Raw genomic sequence first — 15517 nt, forward strand, 5'->3', positions numbered from 1 at the left:
TTCAAACTCGCTCTGCACGCGATAGGATAGCGCTACAACCAACCAGAGCAACGTGAAGTGGAGCTTGTTGAAGCTAGTAAACATGTGAAGATTATACTTTCGCCGTATCCGGTCGGCAAAACTCCGAAAACATCTTCCTTTTCTAAGAATGACTTCAGTGCGGCTCTTTGTTCTTTTCTCAGAGAAAAGCTTAACTCCAAGTCTTCCAGAGTCGCTGTCAAAGCCGATTCAAGAGACTGGAATGTTAATCCAGGGGCATGTTGAACTTGGTGAAGTCATGTTTAAAATGCGATTCATTTCAGAGAAGAAGTATGATAGGCCAAGCAATTCCAATAGGGTCCTCACACCACCAGAGCTCAGGCTAAAAAGTAAGAAATAAATAAGGAAATAGGAAATAATATATAGGGTACATAGGGACTTAAGGATTCACAGGGTAAAAGGCGCCTTTGATTTTATTCTCCTCCAAACCACTAGATGGCACAAAAACTTGCTGCAGCACTTTCCAAAACATTTTTTTCAAGATGCAAGTGGATATTAGTAGCCTAGAAATCTAGACGCACCCTAGCGGCAGCAAATTTAATTTGCCCGCAAGTGTCGTCTAGGAACTCTCAATACCCTTCTGAGCTGTATTCCTCACAATCTGGACGGGCCAATCACGTCGTGTATAGAGTCGGCGGGCAGGGCCATAATGACGACGGCCGAGTTGCGTTTGCGTGCTTCTAGTAAACACAGAAACTGGCGAACGGCGGCGGTCTTTCGAATCAGCTTTGACCGCGACTCTGGAAGACTTGGAGTTAAGCTTTTCTCTGAGAAAAGAACAAAGAACGGCACTGAAGTCATTCTTAAAAAGGGAAGATGTGTTCGGAGTTTAGCCGACCGTATACGGTGAATGTTTAATTTGTCAGCGAGCTCTGTTTCACCTTCGTTGCTCTGGTTGGTTGTAGCGCTATCCTATCGCGTGCAGAGGGAGTTTGAAAGACAACCGTTTATCCCGCCCCTCGGATTGAGCCCTGTCAATGGTGAGTTTCCAGACCAAACATCTTGATGTGGGTCTGGCTTGTCAGGCTAGGATATTAGCACAGACAGCAGTGGAAAGTTGATTCTGCGCTAATTTGATCTAATATTTGATGTTGTCGATTTTAGTAGCAAATGACAATTGCTAAAATGAATGAATATATTTTGAGACAAAAGTCGTCTTATTGATTTTCAGTTTTGTTAAAGGTAATTGAAGCAACCGTTTTTCAATAACGGAAGAATATGTAAAAGTATGGTATTCTTTTAATTTTTAAAATATGCACCTGCATGCTGTTGGGGCGAAAGACAATAATTAACATGATAAAACACAGCTGACTGACTTTTCCATTTGTTGACATGACATGGTTAGATTCAGAGGGTAAAGATCATATATTAAGTTGGGTGTTATATGATATTAATCATATTATATAATTAAATGTAATTTATTGTTACTACTGTAAATCAATGTTAAATTATATGGGATCTTCTTTAATGCTTTCAGACTTAAAATAATTTTGTTTCGGCACTATCCGTGTGTGGGGTAAAAGGCCCCCCTCGCCACCTCATACATTTAAAAGATTTTAAAGGGGTCACAAACTTATAATGTTTGCATGTTTTTCACATTCAAAAACATCATAATGAATAAGTAATAGCTATTTTCTAGCCTGGTTTTGTGCCTCTTTCCTGGAATGCTCTGTTTTTATGGGCGTGCCACATTGAAGACTTGGAAATAAACGTTTACTGCTATGATTGGATAACAGTTTTGCATATTATAATGAGCTTCAGCTCCCTTACACGTGAGAAATTGTTTTGAAAACTTCCAATGTGGAGAAACGGCAACCGGAATGATTCACCCACAAGGCTCGCAAAATGTCGCAAAACAAACACAATGATGTATCTCTCATATACCCACAATTGATTGGAATGTTATTTTGTATTACTTGGCCCGGATGCATAACATACACACACACATACACACACACACACACACACACACACACACACACACACACACACACACTCGTGTGTGCGTGTATTTCACTATTTAAGTGTTCGAGTCTGATCACAAATCTCAGGGCAATAAACCGACAGCACCTCAAATATAAAGACTGTGATAGCCTGGTAAGGTATGTTTAGTTAGACACGTACATAATCATATCAAATGCAACAATGGAATCCTATCACATATAAAAAAATAATTTACTCACATAATTTTTTTGCGTCATTCCTATCAGATCCAGAAGCCACAGTATTGTTTTGTAATCTCATTCTGTCTGCAAGTCCAGTCTCTGGTTTACAAATGAATCCACAGTGAAATGAAGCGAACAGATGCAATGTCTTCCCCACGTGAGCTGGATCTTCATTACAAATAAAGTTCAACCATGCGATATGGAATCCGAAGGGAGCTTATGGCTGTTTGAAACAAACCATAAACTTTATTGCTTGGAAGTTCGATCCGGTTAAGCTTCACGTAGGCCGGCCTATGTTATTTATGTTACATGTTTTTATTTTTTTATTTTATTTATTTCAGAGATATTAATGAAGCCTCTGTCAGCCTCCCAGAGTTAGCCAAAAGGCTATTTTTCACCGGCAGTCGCTGCATGTCATGCACGAATTGGTGGGCGGGGTTACAGAATCAAGCGTTCATCTTCTTCTGTTGAGGCGGTGTTTCTACACACTCTTGATGTCACAGGGACACGCATTCGCAGATCGATCGTTTGAGAAGCCAGCTGTCAAGAAAAGCTTTTCTTTGACTAACAAGGAAGTTTTCAGCTCTGAAACATATAGCATATTCCTTATATATTATCATTACCTTTTATATATCAAAAGCTCAAGGGAAAGTTGATTTCTCAATTCATCACCCCTTTAAACAAAATAAAACACTTTTAATTATTTATTTTCACACAAAATCTGCAATCAAACACTATGGGAATAATGAAAAGCTATTTTTTTCTTAAAGGTGGGGTAAGTGTTGTTTCAAAACCGTTTTAAAAAAAGGACACGGGCAGAGTGGAATAACAAACTTGTAGCCAATCAGCAGGTAAGGGGCGTGTCTACTATTCATGGTCAGAAGAGCGCTCTCTCTCTCTCTCTCTCTCTCTCTCTCTCTGTGCACGTCATTATTCAAAACACACAAGTCACACATGACGGACCAAGAACCAGCTGCTTTTGCTCGACTATGCTCGTGTGTCATGTTCGCTTGTTAGTCCATTTTGTGATCGCTATAACTCTAATCTTGTCATAATTGTCGTTAAGTGGACTGTGTTTGTGTACTATCGAGTTGTTCATGAGAACTGTTTGTGTTTTTGTGATCGCTATAACTCTAATCTTGTCATAATTGTAATATGTTCATTAGCTGGACTGTCGGCTCGTGTTCTATCGAGTTGTTCATGAGAACTGTTTGTGTTTTTTGATCGCTATGACTCTAATCTTGTCATAATTGTAATATGTTCATTAGCTGGACTGTCGGCTCGTGTTCAATCTAGTTGTTCATGAGAACGGTTTGTGCTTTTGTAATAGAAGGGATGACTTTTTCATTGAATATTCGATCTGGATTAGTAACACACAGATTCTGCCATAGTCGTTTTTCTGGGTTTACGTATGTGTGGGGCGGCGCTATCAAAATAGGGCTGAGACCCTTTTGGGGGTAGGGGCGTGTTTGTTTTGGGGATTTGAAATATCAACAACGGTTACCAGATATCACTTACCCCACCTTTAAGGTGTGCCTTTAGCCCCGTTGATACAAAAAAATGTTGAATTAGAAGCCTTTTATTTTAAAATAAATATACTCACAATTAAAAAAAAATATTGGAAATGAGCGCTATTTATTGACAAGGTTGATACTTTGAATACTTTTGTTTTTTCCCAAATTTCATCATGATAGTATGAAGTAAATGAATTTGTATTGTATTTTTAAGTTGTACACTTGTAGCTCTGCAGGATCTGCTGTCAGACTCTTTTTATTCTTTAATTATTCAAATTGAAAACAGGCCTGTGTGTTAAATTCTGAGGCTTTGGGTTAAGAACTGTTGGATGGGTATAATTTCACACAATGCCTTCAGTTGACATTCTGATAGTAGGTCTTGAGTGTGAAGGTTGACTGGGCTGTTGAGTGGGGGGAGTGGGCACTTTTTGGAATGAATCTAGGCAGGGAATTGTCGCACAGCAGGAAAGGGCGCTTGAAGCAAGGAGAGAGACCACTCTGGTGTTTTTTTTCCATATCAAAGCAGTCACTGTAAAAAAAAAAAAAAATTATCTGGAGCCACAGCAGTGGTTTCGAAGACAGCTCGGCAAAGCCGTCTGCAGCGACGTGTCAGGCTGAAGGATGAAATCTTAATCCTGGTCCCATTATTCCAACAACTGTGTCACGTTCAACATCACAGAGAACAAAGCGATAGATGCCATCCTGTCTCAGCTGCAGCATTCGTTGCATTTTAAAAGATTCCATTTTAAAGAAAAGACACAAAAATCAGGAAGCTGGAAATGCAAAAGCAAGAGATGTTGTTGCGGACATTGCATGAATCATCAATGGCTTCGTTTTCCATGAGTTGAATATCTTGAAAATAACTGATTGCCCTGATCTGACATCTTTGCTCTTCAGATTTTCTTGCATATCTCCATGTGCTGGCAAAGCACGGGTTTAGATTGAACGATGAAGAACCGCTGACAATGAAAACTGTGACTTATCTTTGTCCACTTGAAACTAATTGACTCTATGCACTGGATTTAATTTTTTTCATCTAAAAAATGTTGTTTTCTGTATAACATCTTTTACAGTCACACATTGAGAACTGCGGGACACAAAGATGAGCTGTTTAGCGAGGGAAAAAATGCCTTTTCGTCAGTGTGAATAAGGCAATCATATCACTAAATGCATTATCTTCACACTGTGTGCCAATGATTAAGTCTGACTGCAGCAGCAAGTTTGATTTGGGTTTGAGATGCATTATTGTGAACATGATTAGTTTTCATTGTAAAGTGTTTGTAGTGGTTATGCTGATGATAGTGCTGGTGAGTCACTGGATGAACAGCCTCTTAAAGGGATAGTTCACCCATAAATGAAAACATCTTTTATTCACCAAATCTGTATGACAGTCTTTGTTCGGTGGAACACATAACATATCTTTATTTTAGCTGTTCATACAGTCATAAACCACACTGGACAGTGGACCCCATTGACTCACTGTATTGTATTGTACTTTAGACATTCTACTAACTATAAGTAACTTTGCAATTACACTGGCATTTTTTTTTTTTTTTTTTTTGCATGCATATTTTTCTAAAGTAAATTTCACATATGGAATTAAGTTATCTCTACTTAACTAAGTTAAAGGGTTAGGCCCCCAAAAATGAAATTGATGTCATTAACTCCTCACCCTAATGTCGTTCCTCACCCGTAAGACCTCTGTTCATCTTCAGAACACAGTTTAAGATATTTTATATTTAGTCCGAGAGCGTATGCAAGTGTATGCCCACTATACTGTCCATGTCCAGAAAGGGAATAAAAACATCATCACAGTAGTCCATATGAGACATCAGTTAGTTAATAAGAATCTCTTGAAGCATTGAAAATGCATTTTGGTCCAAAAATAGCAAAAACTACGACTTTATTCAGCATTGTCTTCTCTTCCACGTTTGTTTTCAAACCTCAAATTAAGTTTCAAATGGTTATGAATCAGTGGATTGATTCATTATTCAGATTGCCAATGTCACGTGATTTCAGCAGTTTGGCAGTTTGACACGCGATCCAAATCGTGAATCAATACGCTGATTAATGACCGTTTAGCTTGAATTGAATACTAATAAAGAATTGACTATGATTTTTTTTATTCTTGCCCGAATATTATGGGTTTGTCTTAATGGGTTTGTCATAATAGCAACAGTGATCAAAATGTGATGTGTAAATTATGTGTGAAAACTGAATGAATGTGAAATAATGAGTTTTGGTTTTAGAGAATCAACATTTTGTACGGTAATCTTCTGTGAGCATAGAAAATCCATATTCAACAATCTTTCTTGGTTTTGTTCAAAAAATGACTAAATACAGGCTCTCAAATGAATAACCATTTTTAAAATGCTTTCAGAATATTTACAGATTTCACCAAATACATCATGTTCCTGGATTAACAATTTTCTTGTCCCTGGATCAACGTTCAAATCAGCCTATCAGATCAGAAGGACAAGTGTACAGTTTATGTCAAGTTTAAGCTTACAGCCACAGTTAGGAGCTTCTACATCAGTGATATTCACCTATCATTTCCCTCTGATTTTATGGATAAGTTATGTGTAGGAATAGTGTTAGTATTTCATTTTCAGACAATTGTCTGGAATATGTCTTATTTGGCAAAATCACGGTAACCCTGCCGTATAGAGGCGTTTACGGCATCACTATAATACGCATAGAGAAATTATAGACTCACTTTAAATATCATTTGCATGGTTTTACACTTGTCATTTCAGTCATAGAGCGGCAGTATTTTTATAATTAATGACTTTGATATTTTCCGTGACATTAGCTTTTACACCTTCCAGATTGGTTGTAGCAGAAAAAACTAATATTAGACAGGCATTTTGCCAGTCAGTGCAAAACATATATGTGATGCTGTTCTTTCTTCCATCGTCATTAGTCTACATTTTCTGTCTTGAATGTCTGCCAGCCGTTTTCAGGGATCTTGGCACGCATGTCTAGGATGTGTCAATATAGTCTCATTTTGCTACAGGAGACCTGACATCACATATTCCACGCTCTCAATCCCATCCATATTCTCATGTTATTCCCATTAGATCTCATGACTTCTTAATGAACTGGAACGTGTTACATTGAACCATGTTCGTATTATCAGAATGGCCAGAGTATGATAAGTTAAACATTAGGCTTTAATGTTCTCAGGCGAGCACTGAGCGTATGAATCGACACAGCATGAGACACTAAGCGGATTCTGCTCTACAATCCAATGGTCAAAGCAACAGATATGTTCGCCATTGTCCTGTTTTCCAAACTTATCCTTTTAAATCATAAACACATTAGGCAGTTTTGTTAAGATGTCAAGAGGTTTGTAAAAAACTTACCAAATCTCTGACTGCTGTCAGTTTTTGTTTTATATATATATATCTTCCAATTGCAGTCACTTTGCAGCTAAAGACAGAATGTTACTGTATTTAGAAAGACTCTGTTTTTAACATTACTTAGGGTCCAAAATATGAATTCATTGTTCATGCACTGCACCGCAGAAAAACTTGAGTTCAAAATTGACTCAAGAAATTCTCCAGTGTATAACAAAAATAGATTCTCAGATATTCTGCCTGAAAATGTTTGTTAAAAAAATCTGCAAAACTGCCTCGGTGTTAGGGTGTTCTGGGCAGTTGCCAAGGAGTTGCAAGTGTAAGTAACTTGCCTAAAGGTTAAATAAAAGTGTTTGTTAGCATTAGGGGTGTGCAGCAGAGCCAATATCTGTATCTGTGTCTGTAACAATCTGAAATCTTTTTGTATTTGGATAAACCTGGAAGTGAGCGGCCGTTTAACTGGAAGTTTGTGAAGTTATCTTCATAGTTATCATTGAACAAACATGCCTTCTATAACTGTAATATTATAACTAAAAATAACTAAATAATTGTAATTATAATTATAACATTTATTTGTTTGTGTATCACATCGTGCAACGTGATCTCATGAAAATACGTGAGTATTTTTACGTAAAGTGTGATTCTACTACACGTACATTTACTAACATTTTCACACACGATCTCATGAAAATACGTGAGTATTTTTACGTAAAGTGTGATTCTACTACACGTACATTTACTAACGTTTTCACACACAATAAAACGTACAATACTGACTTATTAACAGCACTAAAATGTACAATATTGACGTATTGACAGCACTAAAATGTAAATTATCGACGTTAACGTGTAAGCAGCCAGCCATCGGCTCCCATAAATCGTGGCATTAATATTGTTTATTTTATATCCAATAGTCACATCAATACATGTTTTCAGTCACATTTATTAAATGCATTTTACTAAGTTAATAAACCTAATATAAAATAACAGAAATATACAATAACATTTTGCTCTCGTGACATCACTACAAACTCATTTCGGGTGATGTTAAAAGAAGACTGAATTTTAAAACCGTCAGATGAATAACATTCTTGCCAACCATTTTGTAGTATTTAACTTGTTGTTTGCTGTGAGACATAAAAAGGCATTTTCTCCTATTCAGCAACTGGCGATCACAACACCAAAACACAACATCAATTCACAAAACGCAACACTTTATTCGTTTGCTGTAATCCAAATAGTTAGAATCGATATGTTTGCGAGAAACAAATCTAAAATTGAGCCCGGTGATCTTCATCTCCATTAGTCTTCATCTCCTCTCAGTAGCGCGACGGCAAACATCAAATCTCGCGCTCGTAAATTCATATTTAAAAAACGCGCTCTCATGAAGCGTTACAACATGATTTACGGCAGTGGCATCGAACGCTCATTGGCTCTCGCCTGCTTCGTCACAGATTTTGACATGTCGTGTTTCAGTCGATTTTTATTTGAAATGGGAAGCGCGCAACTTCACGGAGAGAAGCCGGATTAATATTTTCATTGATTAATAGCTAACATTCTGCTCTGTACCTCATACAAAACTATTAACGTTATACCACCAGAGAGGACTGCGACTGCAACACATCTTCATTTGAACTACTTTTGGTACCGCTTTTGACATTTTTGCAATAAATAAATTATTGTGAGTACACTGGTCTGTCTGTTATGCTTTTATAACAGTACGTTGTTTTAATAAATGCTAATGGGTAGGTTTAGGGGTAAGTGTAGGATTAGCCGTTCAAAATATATTTTTTAATGCTATATTGTTACCAAAATCGTCATTTTCCAACGTTTTACCTTTTATTTTCTTTATATTCTGTATTAAATTGGTAGGTTTAGGTTTGGGGTAGTGTTAAGGGATCGTAGATTAATCAATAAAATGGTCAAAGGGAAATTATATAGATATCTTTATGATATTTAAAAAAAAAAAATGATTTTACCAGAATAAAGTTTTGTATTCTCAAAAAAAAAGATTTCATGATGGATTCGTAAATATTTTACGTTTTTTAGCTGTAAAAATGTAATAATACTACGTTTAAATGTTGCAAATACGTCTATATTTTACATTTTAGCACTTCTCCAAACGTACTAAGACGTACGTTTAGTCTCTTTGAAAGTAACGTATTAATACCTACGTATTAAGGGTGAGACCAGGCTGCATCGTGCAAGGTTTAAAACATTAAAATATCAAATAGTAGAAATGTGTATGATGTACCATAGTATTTTTCGAGACCACTCTTGTCAAAGCCGTGATTTCTGAGAGATGTAGAGATGGCAGCGTGGCCCTCTCTAACATCCAGCAAACACGAGGAGTAAATGGGCCTGCCCAATATTTTTTCCCTATTATTTAGTAGAATCCGTTATTCACTTTGGAGCCATTATCCGTGCTTTGGGAACATCCCTAGTCGGCATGTTGCATTCGACCAATCCAGACACGACGATGTGTCCGCCATCATGGAACAGACAACATTGTCACTTACAGTAAAAATCTTCCAAGAGTTTTTCAGAACACACCATAATATGCACAGCTCTTTGGATTTAAAATCACAGATATAGAAATGCTCTAAGACAGGGGTCTCAAACTCAAATTACCCGGAGGCCGCTGGAGGTAGACTCTGGGTCAGGCTGGGCCGCATCAAGTTTTCCAAAAAAAAAAAAAGAGCACAACTGATCCAATCTTCTCAATCTTTATTATTAACAGTTCTTCAACATGAATGTTTCTTCTGAACATGAACTGTTCTTTTTGAACTTGAACATTCCTTTCTGAACATAAATGGTTCATATAGGCTTCTCTTGCCTACTCATTTTTTTATTTTATTTATATTGCCAATACATTTTTGAGATTTTTGGATCTGGTTATCCTTCGTCCTTCGCATCTTTCTATTACCAATAGATGTGTGATGGTAATTGTGTACTGATAAGTATAGCCAATAGAAATTAGTGAATGAAATAATAAATGTTTTTATTTTTATTTAAAATAATAGACTTATTCAAAGCAAGGCCATAACCAGGTCAAACAGAACAGTGAATAAAATTCTAGGTCTAATTCTAGTTGAGAAATAATCTATTTGGGACTATTTGCAAACAATATTTCCATTAATTGTCGTCAAATATATTATTAGTCCCGAGATTATTCGCATGACTGAATAAATACGTACATCCGCTGCTTATATTTGAGTTCCTCAGTGGTCTAATAGTAGCCTTTTAGTAAATCGTCTCAAATGTTCAGAGTTCTAATCCGCTCATATAGTTTTCCTTATGTTTATCAATGATTCTATATTAAGAGCATGGACACGTTGCATTTCGTGTGCATTTCTGTGTGTGCAATTTAGGTTTGTGTTTTCACCGGAAAGTCTCTCTACACAATGGCATTACGCAATAGATTGACGCGCTCGTCTGTGTGTGTGTGAAGACTGCGCGAGCCAAAAGAGAAGGTAAATCCCGCCTACTTTGATTTGATTGGCCATTTAAGCGTCGTTAAACCACATTCATTTCGACTGTCTGATCAGCCTCTGTTCATGTCAATCACGCGGTGTCAACCAATTATACTGCATGAGAGAGGGACGAGCTAAGTCTCATACACACACACCCAGGCTGCGTCCGAAACCTGGAAAATGCGGCCTTCGTAGGACACATTTGAAGGCAGGAAGGCATCAAGCTGCGTCCGAATCTAATGTTTGCTTCACTTCCTGTTTCCTGAGATACCTTCATCTGATCGATTTTTGAAGGCAGCGTACATGTGTCCTTCGCTGCCTTTGATATCCCACAATCCTGTGCTTTCCATTTAGTGACAGTTGAACTGAGGAAAAAAGATGGCGTCCAGAAGTTGCGTTTGCGGGTCAGTTTGTGTGTAAATGTACGATTTTTACCAACTTATTACACTTCTGATGTCATTTCTAGCGAGAAATCACTACTGTAGTAATTAAATATGTGTTTAGTTTTCAAAGCTCTCTCTATTTTGCTGTAGATCATTAAATTGTTACACTGCCTCATGCACAAAACGCTGCCTTACAAGTCATTGTCTGATGAGGCAGTGAGGCAACGAGTCAGCAGCCTAGGTTTTCGGACGCAGCCACACACACACACACACACACACACACACACACACACACACACACACACACACACACACACACACACACACACACACACACACACACACACACACACACGCAAAGTGAGGCATAACGACTCCGCAATGACTCCGCCAATAATGGTTTTCAAACAACGCGCGGGCCGCACTAACACTAAACTTTGTTGTCAAGTAGGGGGGCCACAAAATATCATCCCGCGGGCCGCGAGTTTGAGACCCCTGCTCCAAGAAATGGCATATCCTTTCACAAGTGAGAATGTGTTGGTTTGTGCTTTTGTATGTTTACAGGTATTTAAACAATGGCAACTTTTTTAATGTTGTGTAAACTTACGCCTTTGGTTTGGTGTTATTTTAACAAAATCATCTGCTTAAGTTTATTTCAGATATAGATATTCATTAGCTTGGATGCCAGCTGAACTCATCCCCGCCTACAACATTTGAGCTCAGACAGTTCGATCTGGACTTGATCCATAGAGGAGTAATTATGCCCGAACAGAAACTGTTTGGACCAATGAAATTGTCAGGGCGGGCTTTAGACGATGATGAACAGATGAGAAACCATAACGTAATCATGCACGTCATCAAAGGCGCTTGTTTGAAGTTGTTCAAATCCTAAACGGAGAGCTTGTTTGTATATTCATTCACCTTCACTATTTCTCTCTGAAATGATGATCATGTTGGTAAGTAGCTGTGTATCCTTAAATTCTTTTTTGTTACAAAACTGGCAAAGATCGTTTATTCCAGTGCGCATGCATACAGAGTTGCCAAGATTTTACAACAAAACACGCCAACTACTAGCCCAAAACAATAGCTTCTCGGGAGATTCTCTGGAAAAAAAATGCCGTTTGGCGGGTAAAATGTGTGTTATTTTGACACGGTTGCCTGCTAAAATTCTCAGTCCTAGGTCTATAGATCACATAATGGTCGCTTCACCCCGCGGACATGGAAAACAACCCACAGAAAAAACGCGGACTTGGCAACACAGTGCACTTGAGTTCTGTTGACATTTGACAACTAACGTTATGCGTCACTCCGTTGCTCTGATTGGTTGTAGGTTTATCCAATTGATGTCTTTCCTGGTTTGGTTGAAACACACCCCATAATCACAACCCAATGGAGCAGTGTCAGACTCATATTCTGACTAGAATTGAGTATGACCACGTCAGGCTAGATATTCATACACATATGCAGTCAACTGCAGAGTGTTCATGGACCAGTGGTTTAACTGTTCCAATATGGCAAACAGATTTTTTATAGTGGCCTATAGAAACATCTGCTAATGAGGCATCTATGTGTATATTTCTGTATGAATTCCATATTGGTCAAGGCCGGTTTATGCTGGTTAGATCTTGTATAGTGCTGGTCAAGCTGGTGAACCACCATAGTCATTCTGTTCTTAACAGTTATAAAGTAAAATATGTGATATAAGTAAAATATATCTTTTATCGTGGTGACTCCACAACTCAGCGCTCCACATCACGATCTTCAGTAGTTTGTTGTAGTTCTGTCAATTCAGTTTTTTTTTCAAATATGAAACGGCCCTGGGCCAGTGTTCCCTCCAAGTGGACTCTCTGCACTACTCGCATACGCTAGTCTATTGTATGCGTAAAAAACACAAACCTATACACACCATTCACTGCAGTTTCCAGCTGAAATTAACTACAGAGACACCAACAACACCACCGACTTGTGTTCCTTTTCACGATTATGATTACAGGGTGAATTATCTATTAATAATGATTTTCAAGCGATTCCTTGCACAATACTATGTTAAAACATTTATCATAATGCAAAGAACCATTGTCATTTGTAAAGTTACACATTATGATGTTTGCATCACATAATCAGCTCCATATGTAACCGGTCTTACTCGACCTGCTCCAAGTGGGATTTGAACCAGGGTCTACAGTGAGGGAGGCAGGCAAGCTATCATGGATGCTAAAGACCACAGCCATTAGCACACCTCTTGAGGCCAGGGGAGTGAGTTTTACTATTACTGGACTACGTTATATCCCCCCGAAATCTTACTTCCATCCGGGTCATGGCATCAAATGTAACCGGTCCTACTTGACCCGCCCGAACAGGATTCGAACTGGGGTCTCCGGCATTGGAGGCGGGTGTGCTAGCATGCCTCTTAAGGCCAGGGGAGTGAGTTTTACATGCACAGCTCTTACTGGCCTACATCCTTTAAACTCACCCCCTAAACCTCACTCCCATCAGGGTCACAGCACCAAATGTAATCGGCCCTACTTGACCCGCTCCGAGCGGGATTCGAACCAAGGTCTCCCATGTGGTGCGCTAGCGTAAGGTTTATGCATACAGCTTTTCCTGGCCTATGTCCGTTACAAAAATGTGTTTTGGTCATATGTTTGCGTTTAACACCATCGGTTAAGCTAAGTGTAGATGGTAAGCTGTTTTTAAATGTATGAGCATTATCCTTTTAGCGCCACTCACCGGACATTTCATTTCCGAACTGCGCAGCATTAAAGGGTTAGTTCACAAGAAACAGACACACTGACATGTTGGATGCAATGGGGGTCAGCAGATAAACATCTAATTTTCATTTTTGGGTGAACTAACCCTTTAATAAAATTTGCCGGATTCATGTTAATCAGTTTTGGTTAAAACTGAACATGCTTTTAAGGGACACTCACTAGACTTTTCTCATTGAAAGTGTTTTGAAACGTGCAAGAAGCAACATAATATCATTATGCAGAAACTGAATTTTACCAATAAGCCTGGGTTGGCATATTCGTATTGCTATATTGTAACTATTCATAAATGATTCTGAACATGTTGATTTTTGCTTCTATGTTGTACTAAGTGCTTCTCTAATACTCTTGAGCCATTAGGTGTTCCACTAGCTGCTCATGCAGCACCTATCAATGGGAAGTGCCATTGTTATGCAAATGAAGAGCTAAAATTGAGTGGGAGCTAAGCCTACTCATATCTCTCTTTGCGCTCTCTTTCACTTACTCTCTCTCTCTCTCTCTCTCTCTCTCTCTCTCTCTCTCTCTCTCTCTCTCTCTCTCTCTCTCTCTCTCTCTCTCTCTCTCTCTCTCTCTCGCTCTCTCTAGCTCTCTCTCGCTCAAGGTGAACGTTAGATAGTATGTGTAAATTTAGCATAATATTCTGTTGCACTGAGACCCCCAAGAACCTGGCGTGTAATCTCTTCTTCGTAGGCTACATACATCACTTCCTTTCTGTCACTGCTTTTCTTATACTGCTCAAACATCATAAATCTGCCACCGTAAGGGGTAAAGTGACAAACACTGGCTCATTTAACAGCCCCTTTACTGCTGTATAACGCACTTTGATATTTTTCATGTTGACAAGATCTCAAAAGTCTCTTCCTCTTGGTTTCTTTACTCTCTGTAATTAAACTAAACAGAAGTTAGGCACCTATTTGATTATTCATTAATTAAAGAAAATCAATAATGAAAATCAAGTTTTTAATGCTGTTTATAAGTCTATGTGGTGTTTTAAATATGCTTTCAGACAAACCATGTGCAAATCCATAAGTATTTTCTCCAAAAATTGAACCAAAGACAGTCTCAAAAACGCGGTTTGAAATCACTGGTATTATAAACTACCTTGAAACCAATCACGTCAACCAAAAATTGGGTACCACTGGCAAAATAATAATTATGTATATAATATGCCTGATGGTATGATGCTCTGCCTATGCCTTTCTCCACTGACGTTTTATGATGTTCAAAGCGTTTTTAGCATTTTTTTTCAATGCTGATTTTTAGAAGGCGGACTGAGATAGTGAACGGGAACATGGTTTGTGTAACATTAGCAACACATTATTAGCTGTTTGATAACGTAGTCAAGCAAAAGGCTAATCATATTAATTACTGTTTTGTGTCCAATGAAAAAGAGCGGTATCTTTGTGCAGCTTTTACCACAGTAACTTGAGTAAAAGTTCTGAGCTGGTGTGAGTGAATGAAGGTGGGGATAATTTGCATTATCATGGTTCTGTGTATACTAAATGAAGCAAGGGTGTTACATTCAAGCTATTTTAAAGGTGAAGTGTCTAGTATTTATGAGGATTAATTGACCGAAATACAATATAATATATGTAAGTGATGTATAAAGACCTTACATACTGTACCTTTATGTTTTTATGACCTTAGAATGAGCCGTTTCTATCTACATACACTGCGAGTCCCCTTACAGTAAAAAAAAATCCATTTTGCACCGCCATGTTTCCACAGAAGTTGGCTTCAGTAGTTTTAGTAGTTTCCCAGAGTGCTAGCTACTCTCTGCTCTCTCTGACAATGACATCTTTGTCCTTAGTCGGCC

General features: G+C 38.2%; 1 protein-coding gene across 2 annotated transcripts in view; it reads left to right on the plus strand.

The window, feature by feature from the left end:
- cpne7 (copine VII) overlaps positions 1-15517 on the plus strand; it is a 98327-nt gene that overhangs the window by 7003 nt on the left and 75807 nt on the right. The window lies entirely within an intron of this gene.

This window comes from Pseudorasbora parva, chromosome 1 (assembly GCF_024679245.1).
Source record: "Pseudorasbora parva isolate DD20220531a chromosome 1, ASM2467924v1, whole genome shotgun sequence".
Classification (NCBI taxonomy): Eukaryota; Metazoa; Chordata; class Actinopteri; order Cypriniformes; family Gobionidae; genus Pseudorasbora; species Pseudorasbora parva.